We start from the raw sequence: 26,937 nt of genomic DNA on the forward strand, positions 1-26,937 counted from the left end.
TGAGACTAGCATTTCTCAAATGACTTGCCTCTCTTGATTGCTCTGCATTTTGTTAATTGGGGTGACATCAGGAAGAGGCACCTTGTATAGATAAGGAAATTTCGAGTTAGAGTCAAACTGGTCAAACTACGCAGAGCCTTGACTATGCTCATGTAAATTATGAGTCTTCGGGTGTTTGGAAAACTCTGGGTTGAACCATGACCTTGAAGTGCCAATATAGATGCTACTCTAGGCTTCCTCCCTGAGATTGCTGCCCAGCCTAGCATGCAAGGAGGGACTATGGCTGGCCTGAATTTAAAGTCAAGGGAAGACACTAACAAGGCTAAGCCAACCAGTGTTTGGCAAAGCCCCCTTAATAAGTCACTTAGAAAAAGAATAAATAGCACAAGCACAAGCCATTCCACTCCCTTATTCATTCAAGCTCCAGGCAACATTAATTAATACCAGTAAGGACCCACTATAATGTTGGGTACTTCCAGCTACACTGTTTGCTGCCCCCTCCCTCTTGGTCTTTACTTCAACCTGGGTTTTGAAGCAAGGTCTTTGATAATTTCTTGAGATGAAAACATTGGCTCCATCTGCAATGCTTCTTTTGTGAAGAAGAGAAGTAAAGAAAATGTCACTGCTTCTCATTTTACAGTTGCTCAGAATTTCCAGTGATAATTGGCATAGCTGTTCCCTGGATGAAAAAGATGCCAGGGAATGTTTTCTTTCTTTAGTGGGTTTTTTCATGACACTTTTCTTTGGAGAGGCTCAAGGAACTTTGGGAAAAGGGTACCATACGTAGATCCTTACACCTGACCCTGCAAGGAGCAGATCTCTCTGGAGTAATATGATCTCAGGTGGGGAATTAGAGGCCTAGGAGGTGGTTATCAGGGTCACGGAGAGCATGAAGGGGCAGAGCCAGCATCATGTCCGTAGTCCTTCTCCCTCAGGATCACAGGCTCCCCATGCAGGGATGGGTCTCACTCTGCCAGCATGATTTGTTAGTGAGTAAATTTCACCCAGGATAGTACAAAATCATGCAAAAATTGGAGGCTCACCCTACCTTTCTATATAAAACTCTCATCTATATCTCATGTTTGGGAAACAAGATTAAAACAAAGACCTGAATGTTCAGAGCTTCGTCCAGGGTGAGGAATGATATTCCTGGCCTCACCAGCTCTGAGTCACTCAGACTCAGGGCTATTTTTTCTCAACATTCTTTTCCCTATCTGCACGTAGTAAGTGGTTATGATATTTGCTTATTTTTACTTAACTTCTTCACTGGCTGCAGGAGTATCTTTATAATGTCTAGAGGCCATTAGGCATGTGTGAAAACAATCCCATACACACATTTTCCTCTACCCTTCTAAGTTTTTCTGGATGTTCTAACAATGAAATTGACATGAGACAGATTAGCAAGAGAGAAAAAAAAGTTAGTTTAATAATGTGTAGACCTCCTATATACATGGGATAGACCCGGAAAACTGAGTAACTCTCTGAAATGGCAGAAGCTACCACCTTAAATAATGTTGCCAGCTTATAAGACAAAAGATTTTGATGGTGAGGGGTTGTGGAGGCACCAGAAGAAAAGCCGAGTAAACAAGGGTAAGGCTATTGCGCAGACCTCGGTCCTTGGCTCTCCAGCGATAAGAGTTTCTAGAGTTAAGGTCATCCCCCCTCTTTTCAGTGAAGTGAGGGAGACATCCTTACAAATAGAACTTTCCCTTATGCATGTCTCTTACTACAGGGTAACCTACACTCAGTTCTTAGAGCTTTTCCTATGTCTGCAATTTCTTAAAAATAAACAGCCTAAAATAATCCTTATGCAAAGAGACATATTTTGGGGTGGCAAATGTGCTCTCCTACAAGTCTCTCTCTGAGATGGTTCACAAAAGCTAAGGGGTGCCCCCTTTTTTAATGCTTCCTTTGAAGCCGAAGCTTCCATGGGCCTGCTGCTGGAGGGCTGTGTGTTAACTATGCTCAGGGCCTGGGGCAGGCTGCCCCCAAATATCCCACAATGGCATAGTGATTACTTTGAATTAAAGTTACTGGACCAGCAACCTGTGCAGGAAGGGCATGTTGACCCTCCCTGGTCTCCTAGAATGCAGGGAATAAATCTCCCCTGTAAAAGGTGTCCTCCTTGATCCAAGGGGGTGAAGAGAGACACCCATATCGATAGAGTTAAGGAATCTAGAGCCTAGAAGCCTGTGTAAGGCTCATTTTGTCTAATATACTACCCAGACCTTTTTTTCTGTTTAGATTCCTTGCAAATGAACATCCAAAACTAAGTTTCTTTGTCCTGTCAAATGTTCACAAACTTATTGTTTCTTTGTCTAAAAAATGACACAAAGGTGGGCTGGTTCATCATTTCTCTGAGTATTATTTATGCTCGCCTATGTGCACACATTAAGTTGGTTTTTCTTCTGTTTATCTGGTCTTTTTCAATTCTATTATTAGTGGAGTCATCAGAACTCAAGAAGGGTAGAAGGGAGAACTTCCCCCTCCCCTACAGTATATGTACTTCAGTCTGTGGGTAAAGTCACCATTGCTGTATATTTTGAATGGTTGGGGGACCCTTTCCTTGATACTGTTCTTCTGATTGCTGATAGTCTCTCTCTTTCTAATCATAAGCAAGGGTTTTCCCTGACCTGGGTAGGTGGGCCTCACAGTGTTTAGCATAGGGCCTAGATAAAAATGTTATGTTAAAATAGAACTTCTTATTAAAATACCACACATCACTGACTTACCAACTTAAGTCCTATTGCCTAGTACATTTAAATCAAGATGTAACTTGAATATTTTTAAACCTTACATCTAAAACCCTAAGGAAAGGGAGAAGATTCTCTCAGTAGGCCCACCTGTCTCAATTACTGCGGCCCTTGGACCATGGAGGGCCTCCTAACAGCATTGCTTTCCAGGACCATCTGCTTCTGCCTTATAAGATCTCTGGAAAGAAAGGCTTTTGGTTAACTGTTAACAGAGATAAAAAATAAGGCATTCTCCTGAAGCTGCAAGTGTTATTACTGACCCAAGGCCTGACAGGGAAACACCAGCTTACGTTGCTTTCTCAGCCACAGAGAAAAACCTCTTCCGCCTTTCTCATTTTTTCTGATTGGCAGCCCAGAAAACAGAGAACAAATAGCCACCTCGCCCACCCCACACTGGCACCTGTACTCAGACACCAGTTAAAGTACCTCTGTACCTGGCAGAGATTCCATTGATAATCTCATTCCAATTCAACAGATTTTTTTAATGCTTTATCCCCTCTAACACAGTGCCCATCTACATTCAAGCTATTTAGCAAGAAGACTGGAAAGTTCCCTTCAACTGGCTTTGTTAGCATCTGGCTATTTTACTTTGAGCTGGGATAGTTACTTTTCCTGACATTTTACACACATGTGAACAGAACTTGTTTTGAACATTTATACTGTGGTTGACTCGTGCAAGTATTCATAACTATTCCACTGATGCAACTAGGAAAACTTGTGATGCAATCTTCATGCACATAAGTTTCTTTTCCCACTTACAGATTTACCATTTTGGGTCTATTAGTATAACAGTGATTATACTATTTGTTTTAAGTTATTCTAAAATAAATTAGTTACATTCAAGAATATATATATTAAAACTTTTTTAAATTAAATCTTTATTGTTGAAAGTATTACATATGTCCCCTTCCCACCCCCCTCAGTGACCTCCTCCAGCCCTCCCCAGCCCCCCACCTCAGGCCTTCACCACCCTATTGTCTGTGTCCATGGGTTATGGATATATGCATGCAAGTTCTTTGGTTGATCTCTTCTCACCCACCCACCTCTGGCTTCCCTCTGAGGTTTGATAGTCTGTTCCATGCTTCTATGTCTCTGGATCTATTTTGTTCATTAGATTGCACATTTTAAAGAAAATTCTATCTATATGCACTTGGGAATTGGTGGTGAAAGGAAGGAGTTTGGGAGGCTCTTGATAAGATGAAAAGGTGCTTGCTTTGCCCTCACTGTGTCCTTAGTAAATCAGGAAGGAAAGCTCCCAAGGCCCATTTCTGAAAGAGCATGTAGTTTGACAAAGACTAGATTACTTTAATGTCACTGACAATCAGTAGGCCTTTAACGAGCCCTCAAACCAGCTGGTAATAATTTAGAAAAAGGGATGAGCCAAAAGGATTTAAATTTCCAGGTAACCAGAAACAGTCAGTTGTTTCCATTTTCTTTCCCACCAGGTTTATTAGCAGGGCTGCTAAAATATCTTATTTTATATATGTTTTTATTGATTTCAGAGAGGCAGGTAGGAGGGAGAGATAGAAACATCAATGATGAGAATCATTGATCAGCTGCCTCCTGCACGCCCCCTACTGGGGATCAAGCCTGCAACCTGGGCATGTGCCCTGCCTGGGAATTGAACTCTGACCTCCTGGTTCATAGGTTGACCAATGCGCAACCACTGAGCAACACAGGATGGGCCAGAAAACAGAACAAATAGCCACCTCGCCCACCCCACACTGGCACCTGTACTCAGACACCAGTTAAAGTACCTCTGTACCTGGCAGAGATTCCATTGATAATCTCATTCCAATTCAACAGATTTTTTTTTAATGCTTTATCCCCTCTAACACAATGCCCATCTACGTTCAAGTTATTTAGCAAGAAGACTGGAAAGTTCCCTTCAACTGGCTTTGTTAGTATCTGTTTTAATTAAGCCAACAAACATATTCACCTTCTTTCCTTGTCCCTTTCAACCTGTGGGTGGAGTGGCTAATGAACAATAAAGGAGTCTAAAGGAAAAGGAAGAAGAAGTTTTGTTAAGGGCTGGGATAATCACAGACTGATAACCAGCTCCTGGCTAATCAACAGTTGGCTTAGGTACTTTAATTGCAGAATATAATTGCACCCAACCCCACCCCCAAATCAGGAAGGAGCCTGATTTTTCCCAACCTTCTTTCACACTGAGGCAGTGGTTCTCAACCTTCTGGCCCTTTAAATACAGTTCCTCATGTTGTGACCCAACCATAAAATTATTTTCGTTGCTACTTCATAACTGTAATGTTGCTACTGTTAAGAATCGTCATGTAAATATCTGATATGCAGGATGGTCTTAGGCGACCCTGTGAAAGGGATGTTCAACCGCCAAAGGGGTCGCGACCCACAGGTTGAGAACCGCTGCACTGTGGGACTTGATGTGTGTATTTCTCATAAGCTGCACATCAAAGTCTTTAAGGACTAATATCTAAGCACCAGGAGTCCCTCTATATTGGATTCATCTGTCAAAGCAAAGGCCATCTGTTATTTTGCCCAACCTGTTCTTAGTATGACTTTATAGCCCAGAAATATAAAGTACAGAGCCATTTTGTGTTATGTTAGGAGACCATATCATTTATCATCTAAATCAGGATACTTTTAAGAGTGAAAGGGGCACTAATAATTATAGTAAGACCCTCCCCAATAAACCAGGGCAAATGGTTACTCTAGTTACATGCCTTTGTGCTATCTTAGATCTGCATGTCTCTTTAGAGAGGGGTTTCCAGAAGCACTACTAACATAAGCCTTGTAGCACAGAGGGAACATGTAGGAGTGAAGAATTAGATCCGTGGTTCTAACCCAGATTGTACACCAGAATGACTTGGGTGGCTAGTGAAAACACACGGGCCTGGGCCCCACTCCCAGGCATTGTACTTTATTGTTCCATGGTAGAGCCTGTATTTTTAAAGCACTTCCCAGGTGATTCAAATTAGAGAAGGGCCTCTAAACTTTAAGTCTTCCTTAAAACTTTAAGCCTGAGGGAAGTCGGAGAGTCTGCATTTCTCACAAGTGCTCCGGTGAGATTGCGTTGCTGGTCTAAGAGTCTCACTTTGAATAGCGGAGAGTTATACGAACTGTGAAACCCTAATAGCAGGACCTTGACTTCTTTAAAATCATAAAAAGGGCAACACCTGTTTTTAGTGCCCTTCAATGCATGAGCTGCTGGCCTCTAGACCAGGGGTTCTCAACCTTGGCTGCACATCAGAATCACCTGGGAACCTTGTTAAAATCCTGATTTCTGGGCCTCATCCTCCGGCAATTCTGTTTCTTTGTTGCTAATGTTGTGGCCCCACCCCATAACAAAGGGTGATAACGGAGGACGAGGCCCAGAAATCAGGATTTTAACAAGGTTCCCAGGTGGTTCTGATGTGCGGCCGAGGCTGAGAACCACTGCCCTAGACTCACATCTCCAGTTGTCCGTTGGACTCCACTTGAATGTCTTCGGGGCGTCTTTAACTTGACGAATGCAAACCTGAACTGTCAGTCTCCCAGGATCCTCACCCTTCCCCCTTCCCCCTGCTTCTTTAAGTTCTTCATTTCAGTAATTGACGGCTCCATCCTGTTAGTAGGTTTGGCCAAACACCTAGAATTCATCCATGGAATAATATTCTTTCTCTCATGCCCCATATTCAACAGCAGATCCTACCAACATGACCTTAAAAACACAACCAGGTCTGACCTCCTCTCACCACCTTCATCATTTCTTCATTTCTATGCAGGGCCAAGCCTCTTTTTTCTCCTTTTCATGATTGCACTGGTCTCTTCACTGGTTTCCTTCCTTCCACTCTTGTCCACTCCCTATCCACACCTAGTCTCAGAACAGCAACCAGAGTGATGTTTTTAAGACATGTTAGATCACCTCATGACTCAGCTCACATCATCCAGGGCTCTTCATCTCACTCAGAAAAGAGCTCAAACCCTTACCATGGCCCCAAATGCTCACTGGATCTACCTCCGACTTCATCTCCCACCTCTCATTCCCTTTCCCTCTTCACTCCAGCCAATGTTCTAGGCTTGATAATTTGCTAGAACAACTCACAGAACCCAGGATAGCTCTTTGCTTATGACTAGTGGTTTATTATTAAGGGTACAACCCAGGAACAGCCTAATGGAAGAAATGCATGGGGCAAGGGTGTTTACAGCTTCATTGCCCTCTCCTGGCCCACCACTGTCCCAGCAGAGGTTTAATTATGTAGGAATGATTAATTAATTTATTGAACTCTACTGCCAGCCCTTCTCCCCTTATTCCTGGTTGGTTCCTCTGATTATAGCTATCAATGTAGGGGTCCACAAAGAGTTACCTCAGGAGCATAAGCTTAGGTATGGTTGAAAGGGTCTTATTATGAATAACAAAAGGCATTCCTATCCCTCGGGAAATTTAAAGGATTTTGGGAGCTCTGTGCCAGGAACTAGAGACAAAGATCAAATGTATTTTTTATTATACCACACTTAATAAGTGTGGGTAAATGTGTTTTGAAAACAACCAGTTTTCTCTCCCTTAATTTGAATTATCAATGAATATGCTTTTAAAATGATTAAAATAATGTTCTAAATACATATTGGTTATATTTTATAATTAATGGGGCATCTAAAGTGACTAGGAGAATAAAATTAGAAATTGAAATAATATATGTGATATAGAAGAGTTGGAAACAGTGGAATTCAGAAGCGACATGTAAATAGACTGTTAGACATTCAGTTTTCATGAAAATATGAAAAAGTATGTATGTATGTATATTATGTATATGTGTATATATACATACACATATATACATGGTTTTGGAAACATACTAGATAAATATGTAACAAAAACATTATGTTGTTATTTTAAAAAAACCTGCATAGGAATGTATTAATAACCATATATGCAAGGACAATCATGAGGAAAAACATTTTATTTTACTTCTCAGAGTTTGATCTGTGTTGCTGTAATTTGGAAATATCATGGAGGGTGAAGTAATATAGAGAGAGTTTAGAAAAGAAATAAATGGTTAAAGAGTTGAGATGTAAATGCTATGGTCAAGTTCATAGCTGGCTCATTTTGCATGTAAGAGAGGCGTTGCCTGAGGTCTTCAGGAATGTAAAAACTAATATGAGGCAGAGAAAGATGACGAGTTGTTCTCCACAACTAATGAATATGTAATTTCAGTAAATAAACTCAAGCTGAACTGTAAGGGACTCAGATTGACTATTAGAACAATTTCAACTGTGAGGATGCCTGCCCAATTGAGGTGGCTGGTTTTCTAGACCACATAGGTTTAGATGATTTTTAAATATGGGCAAGGGTGGAAAGGAACTGAGCAAGATAACATCAGCCTTTTTTAAAAAGAAACAAGTTGTGGTCAGGTGGGTTAGATTTCCCTCTAGTGGCATAGAAAGGAATTTAGTACAGTTTGGAGCTGAATTACAGTTGAGAAAGAAGCAAAGATGTATAGGTTTTCTGTTTCTACTCATTTAGGTACACTACCCCCTGGAAAATCAAAATGGTAAACAGTCCTTCTTTCCCTCCCTTCAATATTGAAATGTGGATCAGGCTGTGTTACTGTGGATGGTGCTTTCCCTGGGACTGAGAGCAACACTCCCTTGGGCTGGGAATGTGGCAGGTGTTTCACAGGCTGATGACTCCCAGTCCAGGGCTGCTGAGGGTGTGGGAGACTGGGACTTTGACCCGTGCTGGGTCTGAACTCTCTTCAGGGTACTGAGTGTGTGCTGGTTCAGGGTAGGGACATTCTAGGACTTGTGGGAAAGTGTGTGCCTTGATGACAGTGACTTTAAACTACTCATGTCAGTCCCACCATAGGTGCCTATTTTTGGAAGTATGCACAAAACAGATCTTTATGCCAAATCTTCAAAGATTATCTTGGCTGTGCCAATTTCTCCCAAGAGCCTAGTGGCCTTAGAAGGCAGAAGAGCTAAACGTTGTGCCTTGATCCTGGCTTTGGCTCAATTGTGGATTAAGGTTTAGAGACCTGAAGCTCTGAAAAAATTATATTTCCCCTCCCCACTTCCCCACCTGTATTCAAAATAAAAACAACATTAGCTTTAAAAATAAATGTAAGGAAATTTTATAAAATGTCATTCTCCCCCCCTCCCCCCCCCCCCCCGCCCCTTATAATGGTATTCATTTTGGTGCCTCTGCTTTTCTGTGTCCAGAGCACATGCTTAACTAGCTACTGGTTAACCTGACACTGTTTAAGTCCACAAATCAGAGTCTTGCTGGATCTTGTTTACTCAGCCTGAAAAGGGAGCATGAATGAATTTGCCTTCATCACACAAATACAGAGGATCATGGGCCATAACTTCTCTCGCCAGATGAATGGGTTCGACAGGCTGTGGCCAGCATAATCTGGCTTTCCCAGCATCCTCTTTGTTCCAACACAGATGCACAATACAACCAAGTTTCCATGCCTTCCAGCACAAAGGTACACCAGCTCGTGAGTTGGTGGAGAGTTATGTTTCTTAGAAGCAGTGCCCTTCTTTGGCGGATAGTAAATCATTTGCTTTGCTCATAAATTATGGTGTATGTTGGTGAATGAATACTGATGGTGAATCTGGAGATGGCCTGTGATCTTCAGAAGAAGGCTTGGGACTATGCCATGCAGTCAAGTAACACAAGAGAAGGAAGGGCCTAGGCTCCCCTACCATGGCCTCACTGTTTTTTCCTGGGGAACACAGGATCCAGGCAGTTGAGGGGAGGATGTGGCTGTTTTAGCTCCACTGTCTGCTGCTCTTGGCTGATTTTTTAATTGTTTTTTTTTGTTTGTTTTTGTTTTTTTTGAGAGAGAGAGAGAGAGAGACATTAATTTTTGTTGTTCCACTTATTTATGCATTTATTGGTTGATTCTTGTGTGTGCCCTGACCTGGAATTGAACCGCCAACCTTGGTGTATTGGGATGATGCTCTAACCAACTGAGTTATCCAGCTCTAGGCTGATTTTAATTTTGACACTCTAATTCTGGAATGAGAAACCCTACTTAAGATGCAGGTGAGGAAGTTCCCCATCCTTAGTTTTTGCCTCCCAGGAAACCTGGGAGGTGTGATAAACTCCAGAACAGCATCATCTCCATACCAGAATACCTTAGGGCAGGAGGGAAAGCAATAAAAGTTTATGAAATTCTTGTTTTATGAGGGCTTTTTGTTTCCTTTGAGCATTTTTTGTTGGTACAAATCATCATGTGAGGCATTGCTTGGTAGGTTGTATCCTCTGTCTTCCAAACTTAATGATAGGGGGCTGGGAAGTAAATAAGGTTCTGAGAGTGTTTTAGAATGTAGGTTTATTAGTGTTCAAGTATAGTGAGGCCAATCAATTAGGAGACAATTGCCATTGAAAACTCACTGTTCCCAAGAGGAGGGGACAGGCCACACCATACCCTGCAGGGCCACACAGGGAAGCCCCAGGATCCCTTATGACACAGAAGTGGGGGGAAATGTGGTTCCTGTGGGAAGAAAGGGCGAGGCAGGAGAAGAAGCGACTGGCTAGTTTGAATAATTTCAGCGGGCTCTGGGACATAGGGACCAGCCTTTGTTGTCTGGTATTTGGCCCTGGGGTGATGAGAGCTGGTGGACAGTGGCCTGAGAGTGAGAGCTCAATAAAGGGGGTGTTTGGTGTTTGCCTTGGTCCCTCTGCATATAAAAGGTGTGCTCCCAGAAATTAGCTAGCCTTGGAAGGTCCCTAGGTGTCAGCTCATCATAATATAAGACATGCTTAATACGAAACGACAAAGACAAAACCATGGTCACTTTTTCAGGTGGATAAAATTATTTGGCACCAAAATTTTGTTTTGTCATCTACCATTGAGACTAAATGGTCCACTTTTCAAAGGTTGGGCTTTAGACTCATATATCTTTGGTGTTGAGCCTCAGTTCTACCGTTTTTCAACTCTACAACCTTGTGCAACTTAATTTCTGTAAGCTTCAGTGCTTTCTCAGTCAAATGGGAGTACAAATACTTTGTATTTCATAGGATTGTTGTGATGATAAATGAGATAGTTCATAGAAAGTGTTTTGGACAGTGCCTGGCACATAAAAAGTGCATAGCACAATGCTAATGTGCTCATAGCACATTGCTAATAACAATATAGATTAGTTTTTTGGTCACAGGAGGATCAAAGAGTCTCAGATAATTAGCAGTTTTTTTTATAATGGATTTAACCTGCCTTGTCATATCTTCTCCCATTAAATGCTCCTAGAGCCAACTGGATCTATGGGAGATGTCCCAACAGAACTGGCAGCTGTGATGTTACTCTTAAAAAGGGTGCCAGGGCCCTATGACAAGGTGTCTTATATATATACCACACTGTATTAAAAGGTTCAAAAATAAAGTCGAGAGTCTCTGTCTCTCCATTCTCCTCTCTTTCTTACTCTTCCCATCTTTAGAATCCTTACATCAATGGAGCTTGTGGGACAAATTTTCTCTCCTCCTAGCTTGAAGCAAGAGGGACTGAGATGGAGTTGTTCATTAATTTTATTTTATTGAAGGTAATGTGCAATTGAAGGTTGGTTGTTTCCAGCTAATTTTCCAGAAAGGATTTAAAGACTAAAATGGCTGTGAGACAAAAGGTAGGCTTACTGAAGATACCTGGAGTCTCTGTTGTTGGTTATGAGGCATGTGCATGCTGACTTCAAAGTGTTAAATGCAAAAAAGTAGTCCCGTGGAATAGGTATTAGCAAGCTTCTTTATGTAAAGGGCCAGATAGTAAATACTTTAAGTTTGCTAGCTGTCTTAGTTTGCCAGGGCTTATGTAACTAATTGTCACAGACTGGGTGGTGCAAAGAGAAATTCATTGTCTCACAGTTTCTGGAGGCTGAAAGTCCAAGATCAAGGTGTTGGCAGGTGGATTTCTTGTAAGGGAGGTGAAGGAATGATCTGTTCCAGGCCTCTCTTCTTGGTTTATAGATAGCTGTCTTCTACCTATCTCTTTACATCATCTTCCCTCTATGTGTTCCTGTGTTCAATTCTTTTTCTTCTTATTCAATTAGGGGTCACCCTAATGACCTCATTTTAACTTGGTTGCCTCGGTAAAGACTATCTCCCAAGGTCACATTCTGAGGTACTGGAGGTTAGAACTTCAATATAAGAATTTGCAGGGTGGGGACACAATTTAACCATGACACTAGCCATATGGTCTGTGTTAGAACTTCTCATCTACCATTGTAGGTTCATCCTTGGACGCAATGGCCACATCACCTGGATGCTTTTTAGAAATGCAGAATCTCAGTCCCCACCCCAAACCTGCTAAATCAGATCCTACATTTAAAGAAGATCTCCAGGTGATCTTTGTGCACATTCAAGTGTGAGAGTTCCTGCTATTATAGCCTTTGGATCATTATTTATACCTCTGCTTAGCAGGACTGACTCCCCCCTGCACCCCACCTGAACCTCCCAAGAGCCATTTAAATCCTTCTAATGCCAAACTACTACAGAGCATTTATAGGAGTGACTGGCCTCTGCGATTCTCCCCTTCTGGAAAATTATAGAAAGTGCAGAAGATAACCCAGAAAAAATGTCTCAAGACCTTTGAATACCTGCTTTCTGCTTGCCAGAACAATGAATAAAAAAGGGAAGCAAGAAAATCAGATTCACTTTGCATCTCCATAGAAACCCTACCTCAGTATCAACTCTGTAGTGTTAGACTGTTTTCTTCTCACAATTATACTAATCAAGCTGAGAGGTTCAAAATAACCCAGGGATAAAGTAAAGTTCTATTTTAAAATTGAATTTATTGGGATGACATTTGTTAATAAAATTATATAGGTTTCAGATGTGCAATTTTATAACATACTAGAGGCCTGATGCACAAAAATTTGTGTACTTGGGGGTTCCCTCAGCCTGGCCTGTGCCCTCTCGCAGTCTGGGACCCCCTCGGGGGATGTCCACCTGCTGGCTTACGCCTGCTCCCCAGAGGTTCGGCCTAAGTTGGCAGTCAGACATCCCTCTGGCAGCCCGGGAGCCCTCGGGGTATGTCCACTTGCCAGCGGGGAGCAGGCCTAAGCTGCAGTCGGAAATCCTTAGCGCTGCTGAGGAGGCGGGAGAGGCTCCCACCACCACCACCACTGTGCTGGCAGCTGGCAGCCTGGCTTGTGGCTGAGCAGAGCTCCCCTGGTGGGAGCACACTGACCACCAGGGAGCAGCTCCTGCATTGAGCGTCTGCCCCCTGGTGGTCAGTATGTGTCATAGTGACCAATCATTCCCAGTCATTCTGCTGTTAGGGTCAATTTGCATATTACTCTTTTATTATATAGGATCATCTGTATATTGTGTGTTCACCACCCAAAGTCAAGTCTCCTTCCATCACCTTTTATCCCCCCTTTACCCTCTTCTGTCTCCCCCAACCCCACTTTCCCTCTGGTAATACTGATGTCTATGTCTATGAGGTTTTTCTTGCTTAATTCCTTCACTTTTTCCACCAAGCCCCCAAGCTTCCTCCCCTCTGACAGCTGCACTCTGTTCTCAGCATCTATGAGTCTGTTTCTATTTTGTTTGTTAGTTTATTTTGTTCATTAGATTTCACATATAAGTGAACTCATATGGTATTTGTCTTTCTCTGACTGACTTATTTCACTTAGTATCATAATCTCCAAGTATTATTTCATTATGTAAATATACCACTGCTGTTTTATCCACTTATCTACTGATGGGAACCTGGGCTGCTTCCAAATTTTGGCTATAATGCTGCAATGAACATAGGGGTGTATATGTTCTATCGAATCAGTGTTTTGGGGTTTTTTTGGCTATATTCCCAGAAGTGGCATCACTGGGTCATAAGGCAGTTTCACTTTTAATTTTTTGAAGTAACTCCATAGTGGCTGCACCAATCTGCATTCCCACCAAAAGTGCATGAGGGTTCTCTTTACTCCACATCCTCTCCAACACTGGTTGTTTGTTGATTTATTGATGATAGCCATTCTGACATGTGTGAGGTGATATCTCATTGTGGTTTGAATTTGCATTTCTTTGATGATTAGTGATGTTGAACATATTTACATATGTCTATTGGCCATCTGTACATCCTCTTTGGAAAAGCATCTATTCAGGTCCTTTGCCCATTTTTTAATTGGATTGTTTGGTTTTTAGGTGTTGCATTTTATAAGTTCTTTACAAATTTTGAATATTTTGAATATACCTTATCAGATATATCATTGGCAAATATGTTCTCCCATTCAGTGAGTTGTTTTTTCATTTTGTTGATCATTTCTTTCGCTGTGCAAAAGTGTTTTAGTTTGATATACTCCCATTCATACCATGCTGTTTTGATTACTACTATGGCCTTGTTGTATAGTTTGATATCAAGTATAGTGAATCCTCCAACTTTGTTCTTTTTTCTCAAGGTTGCTGTGGCTATTTGGGGTCTTTGTGGTTCCATATACATTTTTGGAATATTTGTTCTAATTCTGTGAACTACAGTATAGGTATATTGAAAAGAATTATATTATCTGTATCTTCCACGCTTCCTACCAGTCTTGATGTGGCTTCCTCTGTAAATCCTTGGTTATAAGACTTCTCTTCAGCTTGCCTTCAGTTGGTTATTCAGGTTGATTGCTCTATATTTTAGTTATAATTCCAACTTGGTCCTGGGAGAAGATGAGTGTAACAGCCACCTACTCTGCCGCCGCTTTGTTAAACCTGAATTTGATTTTACCAAGATAGGAAGCCTCACTAAAATTGTGGGTAAACAGTTTAACACTACTAGGCAAAAAGGTTAATAATATACTTAAAATACTGCAGGGTTATATGGCAGTTGTACCTTAAAGGCAAAGTCCACAGAAGAACATGTTCATTTGTCAAAAGTGGAAGAAACTCCCAGTCACTGCACTCATAAGATATATATTAACTGTCCATAAATTCCACGGTTAGTTTTTATATTGCAGGGAAGAATCTCTCTTTGAGTAGAGGGCTCATTTCTATCTCCTTTGTGCCTGGTGTTAATGATTCTCCTGCTGTACTGCCTCTGCTGTATGACCCAGGCAGCCTTCATAGCAGAAGTTTTCTTTCCACTTTGCTTCTGCTAATGCTGCTCAGTGTGGCTGTCCTAACTAGCCGTAAGGAATGTGTCCCAAGTGCAATGATGTCTATTCCTTGTGTTTTCAGCATTATCTTGTCCAACTGCAATCTGATCATATTCCCTCCGGCTACATAAATTGGTCCTGCAAAAGGAAGGCTGGCTTTTCTGAGGCTGAGTATCTCACTGACACAGAGAGATCTTATTTCTGATTGGAGAGGCTTTGGGCTTCTTTCATTCAAAGAAAAAAAATACTTTTGATAGTCTTAATTTTTTTTTTACTTGAACTTCCATCAGAAAAGATAGTGTGGCTCTTTCCCCCTCCCCATGTGTGAGTCTGTGCTGTGAAATTCTTTCCTCTTCCCCACGTGGGAGTCTGTACTTGTTCTACAATAAATCTCCACCTTTGCTATACCATCTTCCTCCGTTGATTCATTCTTCGACTCCTACAGGCAAACAATCTGGGGAGCCATCCTGCCCAGCAGAACGCTATGTGTTCCAGTCCAAAAATCATGTATCACTGAATGGATCTGTAGTAAACAAGTTCCTATGCTCTCTGTTCCCCTCTTTGCAAAGTGAAGAAAGCAGCAAACCAAGGCTATGTGCTCACAGGAGAACAAAGCTATGGGATGCTGGGATGCAACTTCTAGATCAGAAACCCATTCATTTGGAGCATCCCTTTGTAAGGATTGGACCATAACAAATCACAGACTGGTCCATATGCAGGTGTCTCTTTGAATTTACCTAATCCTCCAGTATCATCCAGTGCATGTACTTCTGCTGAAAGTCCACCACGAACACAAAGAAACTGTTGGTTTAAAAGAGCAGCAAGAGGAAGTCTATCAAAAGCGTCGATACAAGCTTCATAGACGCTTTCTGAATATTTAATTTTACATTTCTGCTTAAAGGTAAAATACTCAGTAAAAAAAAAAAAAAGAAAAGAAAAAATAGTGTGAACTTCATTTTATGGGCAAGGAAGGCAAAGCTGAAATGGTTGTTGTCTATCTACCAAAGGTCAATCTGTTGGGGCTAGAAGGCTGGTTCACTCACTTCCACCTACTATTCTAGCAAGCTAGGCTTCCTGCTTCAATAATAATAATAATAATAATAATAATAAATAATAATAATAATAACAAAAACAGCAACATTCAGTAGCATGTATCATGTGCCTGCCTGTCGATGGGCTAGGCCAGCCGTGGGCAAACTACGGCCCGTGGGCCGGATCCAGCCCGTTTGAAATGAATAAAACTAAAAAAAAAAAAAGACCGTACCCTTTTATGTAATGATGTTTACTTTGAATTTATATTAGTTCACACAAACACTCCATCCATGCTTTTGTTCCGGCCCTCCGATCCAGTTTAAGAACCCATTGTGGCCCTCGAGTCAAAAAGTTTGCCCATCCCTGGGCTAAGCAGAATATTATGCATTTTTGTATGTGTTATATTTAATTCTTATCCCCATCTAATGTGATAGATGCTCATCCATCCATGTTTTATAAATGAGGAAACTTTGGCCTTGAGAATTGAAATAACCTACTATTTCTAAGTATAGCTGGTATTTGGGCCTAGACCAGAGCCCGTAGTCTTAACTAGGGGTTTTACTTGTGCTATCAAAAATATGGGGATGCGCACCCACCTATGAAAGGGCGCCCATTTCAGCCTGACCTGCCCAACCCATCTACTAAGACTGTTCTCAAATGCAATTTTGAGTACCACAATTCCAGAGTAGTAGGAAGTGTGGTCTGTCTTTCAGACTTCCTAACCCCATGTATGTCCTCAAATCCCTTCCAAAGGGCTAGTCCTGTCTAAGAGGGCTGCACTCTCTAGGATCTGGAGAATGCCCCAATGCTGCCTGTAACCAGTTGCATCAAGTGGACTGTAGTGGCAGTTGTGGGAAGTGCAGAGAGACTGTTAACCTTTTCCCGGGAGGAGCAGTATTAGCACCCTGGGGTGGGCTTCCACCATCTGGCCACTGAGGAGCCCTGCTAGGCCTTGGCACTTCTTCAAGGTGGGAGGGGAAAAGAGCTCATCCTCTGGGGGCTTTACTCAGCCAGGATTTCTCCCTGCCACATGGGTTGGGGCTTTAGCAACCCTGCTTCTTGTTTTCCTTTGTTTGCACAGCTGCTTTGCCAGGCTCCAGTGTGCCCCTGGGAGGGCTGGGTTGAGAGGAGACAGTTCGTGGATTATAGTTTGTGTCTTAGTCATGGTCAGCTCAGTCCATGCTGAGAATTTGTATCTCAGGAAGTAGGATCTCAACCCCTTCACTGCTTCACAGTCTTCAGTCTCCTCATAGTGATAATCTCTATTTCAGAACAAGAGAAAAGGAATGTGCTAGAACTATCTGGAAAAATGTATACTCACTAATATTGAGATCTTTTCACTGTTTCTATTACATTGTTGCCACTTCAGTGCTAGCCAATTCAGATGCTCACCTAAACAGACAGCAAATCCTTGACTGGTGCTAGTTAAATGGGAACTCAGGTGATACTCAGCCCTCTCCAGTTATTGCCCTATTAATAATATATGAGCTTGGAGTTGCCAGATTTCTTGAATTTTCATATGAAGTTTGATTTTTAGGCATTGACAGCAAAATTATTACCAAAAAGAAAAACTGAACCCTGTCTGAAGGACTTCTAGCTTCTAGGAATGGTGGACTACGTGATTCAAACTAACCCTCCCTCTGAAAAGAAAAATGTGAAAGAAATATATAAAAACATTGTTTGAAGAATATCAATGACCAATAGTAACATGAATAGGAAAACAGTTGGAGCTCAGGGAAAATGAGCCTGAGCTCTTTCTGCCCTGCAGCATTGTTCTATCCAGGAAGGGTGCTAAGAATGGCAGCTTTTGGTGAATTACATAAGTGGGGCTTCAGGGTCCTGCTGGTAACCACTATCACACACTGCCCGCTCTAGAGTATGTAAACAACACCTTGTAAGAGTGGTTTCCAGACCAGGGTGTGCATTGGAATCACTTTGGGAGCTTGTCAGGGACACACCTTTCCTGCCTGGTCCCTTACTTCATCCTCAGGTAGCAGCCCGCTGACCAATCATTGTTGATGCTTTTCATTCATCTCTAAGGACATGGCTTTCTGACTCAGAAAACCGAGCTGAATCACATTATTGTTCCAAATGTAGGAGCCCATTTTTAAAAAATGATATGAGGACTGATAACCCAGCTCTTGGCTTCAGATGAGGTTTGGGAACAGAGGAGAATGAGGAGGCAGGCAGTTACAAGAATTCTTTGAGTAACAAGAACGGGAGAGATAGTGGTCCTTTTGTTTCCATAACCTCTGCTTTCAACCTTGCAGTTACATTTCTGCTAACAGTTTTGTAAGTGGCAGGGGTGGGCAACTCTAGGTGCCCACATGAAGGAAATTTGATATCTGTTGTGGATGTCCCCGAATGAGAGAAACATGAGACTGGCATAGGGACATTTGAGGAGGGCAGTCAGAAATTGTGATTAACTGAACCAATTAGCCATTTCCAGTCCTTTCACAATGTTTTTGGTGGCAGACGGGAGGAAAGAAATAGTGTAAAGAGGAAAAGGGAAAGGGAAAGAGTGATCAGAGAGCAGTTTTATGAAGTTTAAGCTGTAAACTCGGCAGGTCGGTTTGTGTTTGCTCAAAGGGCAATGAAAGGGCACAGAGATTCTGCCCATTGTTTTCGGTTGTACCTGCAGACATGGCCACACTCTTGCTCTCTCCCCTTCCCCATCCCCACACAGTACTTCCTTATTTCCCAGTGTGGAGCCAAATTGAATAAAGAGGAAAATTGACTTCATGCCTCTTCCAGTTTATTTTGGATTTGCAACCTAAGTGCTACCTTTCACCTCCTAAAATCCAAATCAATTGCAAAAGTGGGGAGGGTGGTGGAGCAGGGGCAACCCTGCCCAGCCAGTGTGGTTTCCCTTAGGCTGGTCACTGAATTCCCAAACGCTCGTTTAGTTTTGGCTTTGATTGAACTTTCTGGGGTAACATTTCATCCACACTTTTCTTGGAATATCTTTTCCCCTCACAAGAGAGCTTTTGTGGAGCAGTTTTTATTTTTTCTTATATTGACAAGATAAATGGGCTCCCTCAGTGTTAAGCTCAGAATACAGATTTATCTATACTAACTTTTCATATTCTGTATTTTGGTTAATTTTAGGTCTATTTTGGACCAAAATAGATAGGTAGGTGTATTACATGAAAAGGAGGTTAAAATTAGGACTATGGTGGTATGTATTGTAATAAAGAATAAAATGTTTGCAGTGCTTAGCATTCTCACTTAATTTACATTAGAAAGATGTGTTGGATTTTATTTCAATTTCAGTAATAATTTTGCTTTTATATGCTTTCCAAATGCATGTAAAGTAGCTAGTCATTTTTGTTACCTAAAATCTGGACTACAGTAAACAGGGCAGCATCTAGCCTACGCAGCACCTTTGTGCAAAATAGGAAAGGTGCCTTCAGTGGGAATACACAGGAAAGAGAGGCTGGTGGATGGCCTCTTTGTGAGAAGACAAGGGCACCCCTTCCTCCAGGAAGATGCCAGTCCTTGCCAGGCCTCCTGGCTTGCTGAGAGGAGCTGAGGATATTCCACCCCCACTTACGGGCCTATTAGAAGATAGCCTGAGGTTACAGACCCTCGTACTTGTACTTGGCTCTCCTCTGTTCCATTATAGAGTGTTGGGGTTTTGAAGGGCAGTGTAATCAGAAACCTTCTCTGATACTGAGATACTTTAGAAACAAAGGCAGGGGATGATCTTTAGTTTATAATCATAGCAGGTCTGAATTGCTCCACAATTCCTGGGAGGCAAGAATGTCACATTTCTGTATTGTATGGATCAAACTATTTCTAACTCAGCCTCTCCTGTCTGACTTGGCAAGAAGCTCAGTAGTGGCCATTTGGGGCCCCCACCTCTTTCCAGATTATCCGTGACAGCTCCCAGGGCCTGGAAAGGGTGCATATGTCCAGGGAAGAATACAGGTGTCTGTGGTTGCCTTCACCTCTACGTGTTATCCTCACCATCTGCCTGGGGCGTTTATTATCAGTTTAAGGCAAAATCTGATCAGCTGGCTCAGGTTTTGCCCTAGGCTATGTCTCAGTCACTGATCAACTGTGGATTCGGTGCCTATAGGTGAGGGACCCACTCCTGGCCCAATCAGCTATGGCCTTAGAGTGAAGTCATGTGATAGAAACAAGGCAACCTAGTATTTATCTAGAGCAAAGAATTTCACAGGCACAGTAGTGGGCAACCTAAGAGCAGTGGTTCTGGAAGTGTGGTCCTTGGACCAGCAGCATCCGCACCACCTGGAACCTGTTAGCAATGCATTCTTGGGCTCCACCCCAGACCTCCTGAATCTCTGAGATGGTTCCAATGCACGCTCAAGTATGAGAACCATTGCCTTAACTTAAGCAAACAACACATAGATTAAAAATGAACATTTCAATGAAATCATGAAAGAAAGACAGTTCAGCTTTAACCAAAGTGGGAGTGTTGCTGCAAGTTGCCCCTAAGGATCAGGAGAAAATAGTATTTGCTATAAATACTGATTTTTTTTTTTTTAGGGTTTTTCTTTTTTTTCTTTTTCTTTTTTTTAATTAAATCTTTATTGTTCAGATTATTACATTTGTTCCTCTTCCCCCCCCCCCCCCATAACTCCCCTCCTCCCAGTTCCCGCCCCACCCTCCGCCCTCACTCCCCACCCACTGTCCTCATCCATAGGTGCACGATTTTTGTCCAGTCTCTTCCCGCATCTCCCACACCCCTTTCCCCCCCAAGAATAGTCAGTCCATTCCCTTTCTATGTCCCTGATTCTATTATAATCACCAGTTCATTCTGCTGATCAGGTTATTTATTCACTTGATTCTTAGATTCACTTGTTGATAGATGCATATTTGTTGTTCATAATTTGTAACTTTACCTTTTTCTTCCTCTTCCTCTTCTTAAAGGATACCTTTCAGCATTTCATATAATCCTGGTTTGGTGGTGATGAACTCCTTTAGCTTTTCCTTATCTGTGAAGCTGTTTATCTGACCTTCAATTTTGAATGATAGCTTTGCTGGATAAAGTAATCTTGGTTGTAGGTTCTTGGTATTCATCACTTTGAATATTTCTTGCCACTCCCTTCTGGCCTGCTAAGTTTCTGTTGAGAAATCAGCTGACAGTCGTATGGGTATTCCCTTGTAGGTAACTGAGTTTCTTTCTCTTGCTGTTTTTAAGATTCTCTCTTTATCTTTTGCTCTTGGCATTTTAATTATGATGTGTCTTGATGTGGTCCTCTTTGGATTCCTTTTGTTTGGGGTTCTCCGCGCTTCTTGGACCTGTAAGTCCATTTCTTTCACCAGGTGGGGGAAGTTTTCTGTCATTATTTCTTCAAATAGGTTTTCAATATCTTGCTCTCTCTCATCTTCTGGCACCCCTATAATTTTGATGTTGGTACACTTGAAGCTGTCCCAGAGGCTCCTTACACTATCCTCGCATTTTTGGATTCTTTTTTCATTCCGCCCCTCCGGTTGGGTGTTTTTTGCTTCCTCGCATTTCAAATCATTGACTTGATTCTTGCGCTCCTCTGGTCTGCTGTCGGGAGTCTGTATAATATTCGTTATTTCAGTCCGTGTATGCTTAATTTCTAGTTGGTTCCCCAATATAACATTGAGGGTCTCATTAGTTTTCTTGTAGATCTCATTAAGTTTATCGGCGGCTTCTAAACAGTTCTTGAGAGACCTTAAAAGTGTGGTTCTGAACTCTAGATCTTCCATTGACAATTTTGTCCTGTTTCTTTGTCTCCGCATTTTGTTATGCTTCCTTGGTGCACCCCCTAGTGGTCTTTATGCTCAGTCTTATAGTTAAACCTTGATTGTTGGAGCTAATACCAGGGAGGGTTTGACCTCCAGGCCAAGTGGCTATGAGAATCAGCTGTGTCAGCAGTGAGAGAACTTCTGTCCTCTAGGGAGGTGCTAATCTAGCCTTTGCCTGAGGCTATCCGGCAAATGCCTCTGTGCAGGGCTTGGGCAGGGCGGGTCGCACAGGATCAATAGGGTGGGCCGGAGAGAGCAGTTATGGCGGCTGTCAGTCCTGTCCCCAGGGGCTCTGCCTCTCTGAGTCCCAGCAACGGCTGCACACCTCCGAGAGAAAGCTGCACTCGCTCTGACCGAAGCCAGACAGTCCGGCTTCTCCCGTTTGAGTCTGGGTCCCTAAAGACTCGCCCGGATCTGGAGCTCAGAGTCTGCGACTCCCTCCCAATTGAAAACACCAACCGCGCCCTCCGCTGCCAGCCCGCTCCTCGCACTCCGCACCTCAGAATTTGACTTCAGCACTGCGCCTCCTCTGAGTGTCCATGTGCGTTTCTCTTTCCTCCTAGTTGAGGACTTCCACTCAGCCAGCGTTCCTGTGGTTCTGGGTGATGTCCCTTCCGTTTTTTAGTTTCACTTTTGAAGTAGTTGTTCAAGGCAGCAAACTCCGGCGTTAACCTATGCCGCCATCTTGGTTCTCTAAATACTGATTTTATGGATGTCAGAATATCAGTGTTTTCTGGTGTTGAATGATCTGCATTCTCTGGATTGTAGTACCTGCCCCAAATCACGAGCTAGGATAAGTACTGTCATCCCCACCCCCCCTTCCCACAGGACACTTTCCTGACCCTCCCAATGCACACTCCCAATGCAGGCTCGCACCACAAAGTCTGACAAATCTTACTTAATAAGTGATTGTATCTCTGGTTAGGATTCTGTTTTTCTCCAAAAAAATCAGTTAACTATTTACTTCGAGTCTTGTGACATTCGGGTCATTTACACCTCTCCTGTCTATTGCTGGTCAGGGTAAGGAGTTCAGTTTGTTAGGGGTTTGTTATTGTGGCTCCAGTTTACATGATCATGGATTAAAACAACAACCACATGAAGCAAGAGATAAGATGGGAAAGGAAGTGAAATGAGAAACCTTTGTCTTTCCAGGGGGTATAAGGAGGCTAAAACCTAATACAGGGCCAGGATTAGGGTAAGGTGAGCAGGGCATAAAATTTAAGGGGGTGCCAAAATTTGGTAATCAAGATAAATATTTTAATACAATATTTTAAAAAATAAAAATCAATGCAAAAAAATTCATGTTAAAGTATCAAAAATTAAAGTACAGGCCCCAATTCCCTCTTTAGCCTGGCAGTTAATAAACAAGGAGACAACAGCAAAATTCACCCAACCTTGGAGCCATGAGAACTGTTGAATGGACATATTGCCAACTTGGTTTGTTGCAGGATGAGCACTCACTGGTCCCTACAATTGAGTATAGAAAAGCTATGTCAGGCACTCTAAGAAGTACTGGAATTAGAAAAAAAGATACTCTATTCCTAATTGAAGTCCCTACTAGTTGACTTCCTTTATTCACAAAGAATCATCTTACAACTTCCAAAGCATTCACATAGCTGGGAATGCTCCTGTTCCCACCATGCACCTGTTCTTGGTCAGTGGGATGGCTTGTCAGGCCTGTCCTCTACTGTAGGCTTGTTTGGCGCAATGGGATGATGAGACTACCATTTCTCCTTCCCCTCTCCTTAGGCTCATTTATTTGCCATTTTTCTATCACTCATGGGTCTCAGAATCAGAACTGTGTAATGGAAGAACAGCATAGGAGGCATCACTATGTTCTTATCCCAGTTTAGCCACTGAACACAGGTGACCCTGGGCCATTCTTGTCTCCTCTCTAGACTGAGCTTCCTCGTCTGTGACTGGAAGGAATCAAACAAGACCATTCCCTGTTCCTCTCCGCTGCTCAAGCTCTGTGCTTTGACATCCACAGGCTTCTCTCTCTCTCTTTTGTTTTTAAATATATTTTTATTGATTTCAGAGGACGGGAGAGATAGAAACATCAATGATGAGAGAGAATCATTCATCAGCTGCCTCTTGCATACTGGGAATCGAGCCCACAATGGGGGAATGTGCCCTGACCAGGAATCGAACCATGACCTCCTGGTTCATAGATCGAGCTCAACCACTGAGTCATGCCAGCTGGGCAGGCTTCTCATTTTTAACTCCTCTTCTCACTCCACATTCTGAGACCCTTTCTAATGCCTCAGAGAAATTAACTTCCCTTCTCTCTTTTCCATAATACATGGTTGATGATATGAAAGAAGTATCTAGGATTCACATGTATCAAAGCTGTGATTTCTAAAGAAAAACATAACAGTAAAGATCCACTACTCTGACCCTTCCATTCACCCAGGGTGCCCTTCATAAATGGCCATGGAAGAATCAATCTGCCTCATCATTTTCCATTCATCAGACTGATACAGCATCAGTTTATTCCACCAATATTTATTGAATACCTTCTAAGGAGTGGGCACTTTCTAAGCCCTAAATTAGACAAAGTTCCTGCTCTTATGGTGTGCCCATTTATTCTATGTATACATGTATATGGATGGGTAAAAGTAGACTCATGGTTGTTTATAAGGAAAAAGACATGCAAGTTATGATTATTACAATAGCTTTATTAACTCAAAAGAATGTCACAATGTAACTGTAAACCAACATTTGTTCAACCCTGTATTTACACACTCAGGCAAGAAAAAAAATACCTCACTTTATGATCCTTAAATTAATTATGTTTTGCAGCTCCTATTTCACAATGCTGGCAACAATTCAATCTTAGGTATTTTTAGGGACCCCTCCCAGAACTCCTCAGGGGCATACAAACATCTAGACTAGAGACTCTCTGGGTTCCTGGAAAATGGCTCAGTGGACCTCACTAGTGTTCAGTCCATGGTGAACATCTCTGATGTCCTTCTTCCCAAACCCTCACGGTCCCCTGAGGGCATATGGCTCCACAGCTTCTGTGCCAGGTTCACCTGGGGCTCTTTGCTCAGGGTGTGAGTTCCTGTGCTCAAGATCTTCCTCATATAAAGTTTCAAAATGTGCTTCCTTCTCTTTGGTTTGCATAATAACCATTAAGCCTTCTCGTCTGACATGATTAGGACAAGGGGCAAGTACTTGGTTCACTAATCCAGAAAGAGGGTTATATTTTTAGCACAAATTATTAAATGAATACTCATTTGTCAGTCTTTTAATTTGGGTCCAAGACCTTATCTTTGAACATGAGCATACTGTTTGGTTGTGGTTATTTTTTAAAAAGATTTTCATTCATAATTCATTATCTGTAATGCTCACCTTTAATTTCTTTTTTAAAAAATTATTGATTTCAGAGAGAAAGGGAGGGAGAGAGAGATAGAAACATCAATGATGAGAGAGGGTCATTGATTGGCTGCCTCCTGCATGCCCCACCCTGGGGAATGAGCCTACAACCATGGCATGTGCCCTGACTGGGAATTGAACCATGACCTCCTGGTTCATAGATCAGTGCTCAACCACTGAGCCACACCAGCCGAACCACCTTTAATTTCTTTATAGTCAGTGGGAACTTACTTGTGAAGTTATATGAGGAAAGAATTGTTTATATATTTTTTATTTCTCCCAAATATATTATAGTATCTAATTTGACAGGATTAGCTAATGCCCATTACCTAATTCTTTCCAAAATAATTCAACTTAACTTATCTAGAAAAAAACTCTTCTTATATATATTTACATTTTACTGGTTTACATATAATTTAATAATTGCATAGTCTAAATAACAAGCACAATAGGCATTAACTGACTCCTGGTAGGCTCATAACTTTTCTGCTGAATGCAGAAATTAGTGAGCAAGTTAGAGAGCTCAGAGAACTCCTTCATCTTCCATTGCCTAAAGAATTAAATCTAAATCCTTCACCTTTACTCTGGCAGTTTAGGTCCCTCCAAACAAGGTTTGCTCAGTTATCATGCAGGATGGTCTGTGTCTACACTCCACTCGGGACACACTGTGCTAATTGTACCCTGGGCATTTGCTGGTGCTCTTGTCTGATGAGAACGTATGCATTCCCTACATCCCTGTATCTGTTAGGTATAGGTGAGGGTTGCAAGTGAGAAAACTCTCCCACCACTCTCCAAAATTACAGATTTTATTTTCCTCATTATGGTATCTTTTTTTCTTCCTTTCTTCCAGCATTTCCCAAGCTTCTGTTATATCAGTATCTCTACTTAGGATTTGTCTTTAAATGGACTCACTTTGTTTTCACTTAGATCTATTTACCACAGAAAATTGTATCAGTGCTCTACAAGGAAAAACACATTATCCCTTGATAAATAAAATGGCACCATAAAAGGGAATTCAATAAAAACATACAACGTATCACCTCCTACCTAGGTTATCTTTGCCTGAGGTATGTTCTGTTTTGGTAAAGTGTTAAAAATTGCCAGCAAAGTTTCTCCTTGATGAAATTAGGAGAATTGAAGAAGAATGGAGAATAGAGTGACTTTCTCATTGTTTTTTAAGTCACACCATGTCTATGCACCACCTAAAATAGTCTCCTGTACCAACTAAAATCATCTTGAATGATACATGCTCCACACTTTGGAAAACAGTACCTTATTCCTATGAAATGATAAGCAGTTAATGGGCAAGAAATGATTCTTATTCTTCAACATATCTTTGTTATTCCTAGAATCTATTTCTTAGGCCTCTAAACCATCCTACCTCCTTCTAGGGGACTCTGAGGAGCCTCAGGGACCACTGTGTTATTTCATGAGAGAAATGAGCAGTTCTTTCTGCAGCTCTAGCCAGTGGATTGGCCTATCTTCTTTGACATTTTAAGATAGTAGGTTCTTCAGACCCATGGTCTTAGGATGGACAACGGTTGTTTTTCCTCAAGCTCATGTGTGTGTGTGTGACGGGGGGGGGGGGGCACACATGTGGGGGAGGGAGGATAGCAGAGGAAGACAGATGTTTTTGGAGTTCCCTGTGTCACAAAGCTCTGTTCATGAAATGCTCCAGTGGTCTGGAGGTTGGGTTTTGCAGTTTCCTATCTTAGGTCAGTGTTTCTGAGAGTTGGATGAGGCTTTGGAGATAATCTTCTCCCCCTCCTCCTCTGCCCACTCTGTCGAGTAAGACTCCCTCCACGTCCCGCGTGGAGTAGGGTTCAGTATCTGAAAAAGGAGCCGCACAACAAATGAGAGAAAAAGACACGAGATAATTTTGCAATATTGGGGGACCAGGCGGGCAAGTCCTGAAGGACTTCCACCACTGCTCAGGCTGCTCCAATCTTTTATTGATCTGGAGCAGCCCTTAGGGTAAGGAGGTTTCAATGACACACAGATC

The 26,937-nt window shown here is 42.1% G+C and overlaps 1 protein-coding gene across 1 annotated transcript in view; it reads left to right on the top strand.

Annotated features, from left to right (window-relative positions):
- Window positions 1-26,937, top strand: part of PGM5 (phosphoglucomutase 5) — a gene marked incomplete at its 5' end in the record, with an annotated part of 164,129 nt that overhangs the window by 135,237 nt on the left and 1,955 nt on the right. The gene's annotated exons all lie outside the window — the stretch shown is intronic.

Source organism: Myotis nattereri (genome assembly GCF_964212035.1).
Source record: "Myotis nattereri genome assembly, chromosome: 12".
NCBI lineage: Eukaryota > Metazoa > Chordata > Mammalia > Chiroptera > Vespertilionidae > Myotis > Myotis nattereri.